Source organism: Pristiophorus japonicus, chromosome 12, assembly GCF_044704955.1.
Source record: "Pristiophorus japonicus isolate sPriJap1 chromosome 12, sPriJap1.hap1, whole genome shotgun sequence".
Classification (NCBI taxonomy): Eukaryota; Metazoa; Chordata; class Chondrichthyes; family Pristiophoridae; genus Pristiophorus; species Pristiophorus japonicus.
The window spans coordinates 121,595,625-121,601,624 of record NC_091988.1 but is presented as its reverse complement, the minus strand read 5'-3'; the positions used below and the strand labels follow the sequence as shown (position 1 = coordinate 121,601,624).

At 46.4% G+C, this 6,000-nt stretch overlaps 1 protein-coding gene across 2 annotated transcripts in view; it reads left to right on the top strand.

Moving 5' to 3' along the window:
• Window positions 1–2,302: 2,302 nt before the first annotated feature.
• The window catches only part of LOC139277444 (cytochrome c oxidase subunit 4 isoform 1, mitochondrial-like), a 44,550-nt gene continuing 40,852 nt past the window's right edge, over window positions 2,303–6,000 (top strand). Inside the window, exon 1 of one of the 2 annotated variants that reach the window (XM_070895904.1) lies at window positions 2,303–2,523. The gene's annotated coding sequence lies outside the window, so the exon portion shown is untranslated. Of the gene's footprint in view, window positions 2,629–6,000 lie in introns of both variants that reach the window. The other variant, XM_070895903.1, reaches the window with a different exon arrangement.

Sequence of the window (6,000 nt, the reverse complement as noted above, 5' to 3'; positions counted from 1 at the left end):
AAGATGGGAAGGGACTCTTGGAAAAATTATAAATGGACGTTAGGTATACTGATCATTTTAGCGACAGGGAACTCCCGGCAGGAGGAAGAAGTCCTAAAAGAAGGAAGAGTATGGAAGGGAAATATGGTATGGGAAAGAAGTAATAGTATGAGGCAGCAAGGCAATTTTATATGCCCAGTAGGCCAAAGTTGTAAGGTAGGGAATTTTACGGCACGATGTGAGGCATGTGGAATGAAGGAAGAAAGAGGGGAGTTCCAGTTTATATTGGGGAAAGGGTATCAGTTGTTCATAGAATACCAGGCCGATGTGTGGATGAAGTGTACCCGGAGCACAGGGAAAAACAAGAGATGGGGGTACATAGGAGTGAGTTAGGACACGGGCTGCCGAGTTTTGGATGAGCTCAAGTTTACAGAGGGTGGAAAATGGGAGGACAGCCAGGAGAGCGCTCAACAGCAGATAAACAGGCAGGAGTGGAGATGGGTGATGTTACAGAGATGAAAGTAGGCGGTCTTTGTGATGGGGAGTAAATGGGGTCGGAACACAGCTCAGGGTCAAATAGGATACCAAGGCTGTGAACAGTCTGGTTTAGCCTGAGTTGGTGGCCCGGGAGGGGAATGAAATTAATGGTACGGAACGGAGTTTGTGGTGGTGCCAAAGACAATGGCTTTGTTCTTACCTAATGTTTAATTGGAGAAAACTATGAGCCATCCAGGACTGGATGTTGGGACAAGTAGTCTGACAAAGTAGAGGCAGTGGAGGGGTCGAGAGAGGTGGAGGATTATACATGGAGGATTTATATTATGTATCATATACAATTATTCCAAAACTGAATTAGTTATCCGGCATTAATCGAAACAAAATTTGCAGTGCAACTGTGTAAACCTACTCCAAGATGTCCGAAAGTATCTCTTCCCTTCCTAAGCCAATAATCACAAAATTCTGCCAATTCTTCAATGGATTCCTTGCATGGCTAGTTGTTAGCCATGGCTCAGTGGGTAGCACTCACACCTCTAATTCAGAAGGTCCCACTTCAGAGATTTGAGCCTATAATCTAGGCTCCCAGTGCAGTGCTGAGGGAGTGCTGCACTTTCGGAAGTGCCGTCTTTCAGCTAAGACGTTAAACCGAGGCCCCGTCTACCCTCTCATGGTGGATGTAAAAGATCCCATGGCACTATTCGAGGATGAGCAGGGAGTTCTCCCTGGTATTCTGACCAATATTTATCCCTCAACCAGCTTCACTAAAACAGATTATCTGGTCATTCGCGCGTTGTTCTTTGTGGGAGCTTGGTATGTACAGATTGACTGCCATGTTTCCTACATTACAACAGTGACTACACTTCTTTAGTACTTCATTGGCTGTAAACTGTTTTGGGACCTATTAAATGATGCAATATAATTGTAAGTCCTATTTTCACCTCTGTAAAATCGACTGTCTCTGCCCTTGCCTGAGCTCATCTGCTGCTGAAACCCTCATCCATGCCTTTGTTACCTCTAGACTTGACTATTCCAACTCACTCCTGGCTGGTCTCCCACATTCTTAAACTAGAGGTGATCCAAAACTCGGCTGCCCATGTCCTAACTCGCACCAAGTCCCGTTCACCCATCACCCCTGTGCTCGCCGACCTACATTGGCTCCTGGTTAAGCAATCCTTCGATTTCAAAGTTCTCATCCTTGTTTACAAATCCCTCCATGGCCTCGCTCCTCCCTATCTCTGTAATCTCCTCCAGCCTCACAACCCCCCCGAGATACCTACGCTCCTCAAATTCTGCCCTCCTGAGCATCCTGATTATAATCGCTCAACCATCGGTGGCCGTGCCTTCTGTTGCCTGGGCCCCAAGCTCTGGAACTCCCTGCCTAAACCTCTCTGCCTCTCTTTCCTCCTTTAAGACGCCCTTTGATCAAGCTTTTGGTCATCTGCCATCATTTCTTATATGGCTCGGTGTCAAATTTATTTTTGGTCTTATAACACTGCTGTGATGCGCCTTAGGATATTTAACTACATTAAAGGTGCTATATAAATACAAGTTGTTGTTGTTTTCCTCGATCCGGCTGGAAATGAAGAGTTGGGGGAGGGGGCCCCTGAGTTTATACTGCAGTCTGAAGGTAAGAACACTCCAAACCAGGACTTGCCTGCTCCCTGACTTGTTCAGATTGCCAATATTTTGCTTATTTTTTGTACATCACAAATATTTAAACTGTTAAATGATGAGACAGACGCTGGTACGGGGTACTGCTCCTGAACTCGAGGTTGACAGTGGTTGAGGGCTCGGCTCCACCAAGTTAGCGAGAGGCCAGAGCTCGGGGGTAGAGTCCGAACCCGGGACCTCTGACACTAACTTTCCCACCGGCACAAAAGTATCCGGCAATCCCGAGCCGCGGGGGCGGGGTCCGGGGAAAAGTTTGCGGAAGTTTTATTGCAGTCGCTCCCATGATGCCGTGTTAACTCTTGGCACCAGCCCCGGCTGCAGCTATTTGTGAGCCCGACCCCGAGCGGCAGGAGCAGCGGGGCACGGCACAGCACGGTAAGGGGAAGAGCAGGCCATACCCGGGCTCAGGGAACGCGTGCACTGCCCGAGTGAAGGGTGCGACCCGCTCCCCACGGGTCACTGGCGGTCAGATCGGTCACGGTATGTTTTCTCTATCTGCACTAATGTTTCCCATTTAAAAATATGACTCTGAGTGGCCCAGTTCCAACAACGGCAGCCAAGTCCCACAGGGAATCAGCAGAGAGAGGGGGAGGAGGAGAGAGGGAGGGGATGGAGGGGGGTTTGAGAGGAGAGCGAGGGGCAATGAGCAGAGAGAGAGAGAGAGAGAGATCTTTCGACTTTATAGCCTTCTGGACTCAACATTGAGTTCAGAAATTTCAGGTAACACCTGCCAATCTTTGCCTCCCCAGCCTCTTTCTATTTCCCCCCTTGTCTCTAATGGCAGTTGGTCATTATCCTGCCATTCACACCCTATCCTGACTAATGTTTTTCTAACTCCTGGCATTACCATTTGAATTCGGCCCATCATCCCTTTTGTTTCTCCAGTCTCTCCTGCCTTCCACCCTATCACAGACTTTCCCTTTTGTTCTTTCTTCCCCTCCCCCTTTCAATGCTTCTTAAGAATCCGTTCTTTCTGAACACTCTCCAGTTCTGACGAAGGGTCATCGACCCGAAACGTTAACTCTGCTTCCTCTCCACAGATGCTGCCTGACCTGCTGAGATTTCCAGATTCCAGCATCCATAGTATTTTGCTTTTAAGTATATAGAGAGAGAAGGGGAGAATGAGCAGAGAGAAAGAGGGAATGAGGAAAGAGAGAGAGAGAATGCGCTCTGTCTGAATGTCTTGTCCTTTCAAAGGACAGCTTGTTTGCCTTTAAGGCTCCTTGCTAAATCGCTTATCGCCATAGCTATGCTGTGAAGACCTGTTTCTCTGACTTGACCTCGTGACAACTTTAGCTCTCTGTGTCTGCTGAGCTAGCACAAGTTTTTCTTTTATAAAACCATTATTTTTTTTAGAATTCACAATTTCTTTGGATTCATGATTTCTCACTGTATATTGTACAGCATTTCCTGTAATGTGCTGCTGTGGAACAGTCCTGAGATCTGTCCTCTTTGGGAGAGCAGAAACTTGCGGAATTTGATTAACAAAGGCTTCACTCACATTGCAGCTGTTGGAATGCTCAGTGAAGCTTTGCGATCATTTGTCATATGACAGGTGGGTGGGCTGCCCTTTTTATCTCGTGGTACATAACCTCACTTTGGCATGGTCATATTGTCACAAGGCACAGAACCATTTAAGGTGTTGGATTTTTAAACTTGTACTTCTATGAGCTAAATGAGAATCTGTTGTGTTTGAGGCATGGGGAAGGTGATTGAGGTAAATCAGAAAGGGGTCAGGTGACACCAAAATTGAGTTTTAAAACCCTGAAGATTGTAAACATGGAATTAGAGAATTTTCAAAATTGAAACAGGCCATTTGGCCCAATTGGCCTCCTCCCACCCCTCTTCATCTAACACCATCAACATATCCCTCTTCCTTTCTCCCTCATGTGCTTATCTAGCTACATATAAACATAGAAACATAGAAAATAGGTGCAGGAGTAGGCCATTCGGCCTTTCTAGCCTGCACCGCCATTCAATGAGTTCATGGCTGAACATGCAACTTCAGTACCCCATTCCTGCTTTCTCACCATACCCCTTGATTCCCCTAGTAGTAAGGACTTCATCTAACTCCTTTAGAATATATTCAGTGAACTGGCCTCAACAACTTTCTGTGGTGGAGAATTCCACAGGTTCACCACTCTCTGGGTGAAGAAATTCCTCCTCATCTCGGTCCTAAATGGCTTGCCCCTTATCCTTAGACTGTGTCCCCTGGTTCTGGACTTCCCCAACATTGGGAACATTCTTCCTGCATCTAACCTGTCTAACCCCATCAGAATTTTAAACGTTTCTATGAGGTCCCCTCTCATTCTTCTGAACTCCAGTGAATACAAGCCCAGTTGATCCAGTCTTTCTTGATAGGTCAGTCCCGCCATCCCGTGAATCAGTCTGGTGAACCTTTGCTGCACTCCCTCAATAGCAAGAATATCCTTCCTCAGTTTAGGAGACCAAAACTGTACACAATACTCCAGGTGTGGCCTCACCAAGGCCCTGTACAACTGTAGCAACACCTCCCTGCCCCTGTACTCAAATCCCCTCGCTATGAAGGCCAACATGCCATTTGCTTTCTTAACCGCCTGCTGTACCTGCATGCCAACCTTCAATGACTGATGTACCATGACACCCAGGTCTTTTTGCACCTCCCCTTTTCCTAATCTGTCACCATTCAGATAATAGTCTGTTTCTCTGTTTTTACCACCAAAGTGGATAACCTCACATTTATCCACATTATACTTCATCTTCCATGCATTTGCCCACTCACCTAACCGATCCAAGTTGCTCTGCAGCCTCATAGCATCCTCCTCGCAGCTCACGCTGCCACCCAACTTAGTGTCATCCGCAAATTTGGAGATACTACATTTAATCCCCTCGTCTAAATCATTAATGTACAGTGTAAACAGCTGGGGCCCCAGCACAGAACCTTGCGGTACCCCACTGGTCACTGCCTGCCATTCTGAAAAGTCCCCATTTACTCCTACTCTTTGCTTCCTGTCTGACAACCAGTTCTCAATCCATGTCAGCACACTACCCCCAATCCCATGTGCTTTAACTTTGCACATTAATCTCTTGTGTGAGACCTTGTCGAAAGCCTTCTGAAAGTCCAAATATACCACGTTAACTGGTTCTCCCTTGTCCACTCTACTGGAAACATCCTCAAAAAATTCCAGAAGGTTTGTCAAGCATGATCTCCCTTTCACAAATCCATGCTGACTTGGACCTATCATATCATCTCTTTCCAAATGCACTGCTATGACATCCTTAATAATTGATTCCATCATTTTACCCACTATCGATGTCAGGCTGACCGGTCTATAATTCCCTGTTTTCTCTCTCCCTCCTTTTTTAAAAAGTGGGTTACATTGGCTACCCTCCACTCCATAGGAACTGATCCAGAGTCAATGGAATGTTGGAAAATGACTGTCAATGCATCCACTATTTCCAAGGCCACTTCCTTAAGTACTCTGGGATGCAGTCCATCAGGCCCTGGGGATTTATCGGCCTTCAATCCCATCAGTTTCCCCAACACAATTTCCCGACTAATAAGGATTTCCCTCAGTTCCTTCTCCTTACTAGACCCTCCGACCCCTTTTATATCCGGAAGGTTGTTTGTGTCCTCCTCAGTGAATACCGAACCAAAGTACTTGTTCAATTGGTCCGCCATTTCTTTGTTCCCCGTTATGACTTCCCCTGATTCTGACTGCAGGGGACCTACGTTTGTCTTTACTAACCTTTTTCTCTTTACATATCTATAGAAACTTTTGCAATCCGTCTTAATGTTCCCTGCAAGCTTCTTCTCGTACTCCATTTTCCCTGCCCTAATCAAACCCTTTGTCCTCTGCTGAGTTCTAAATT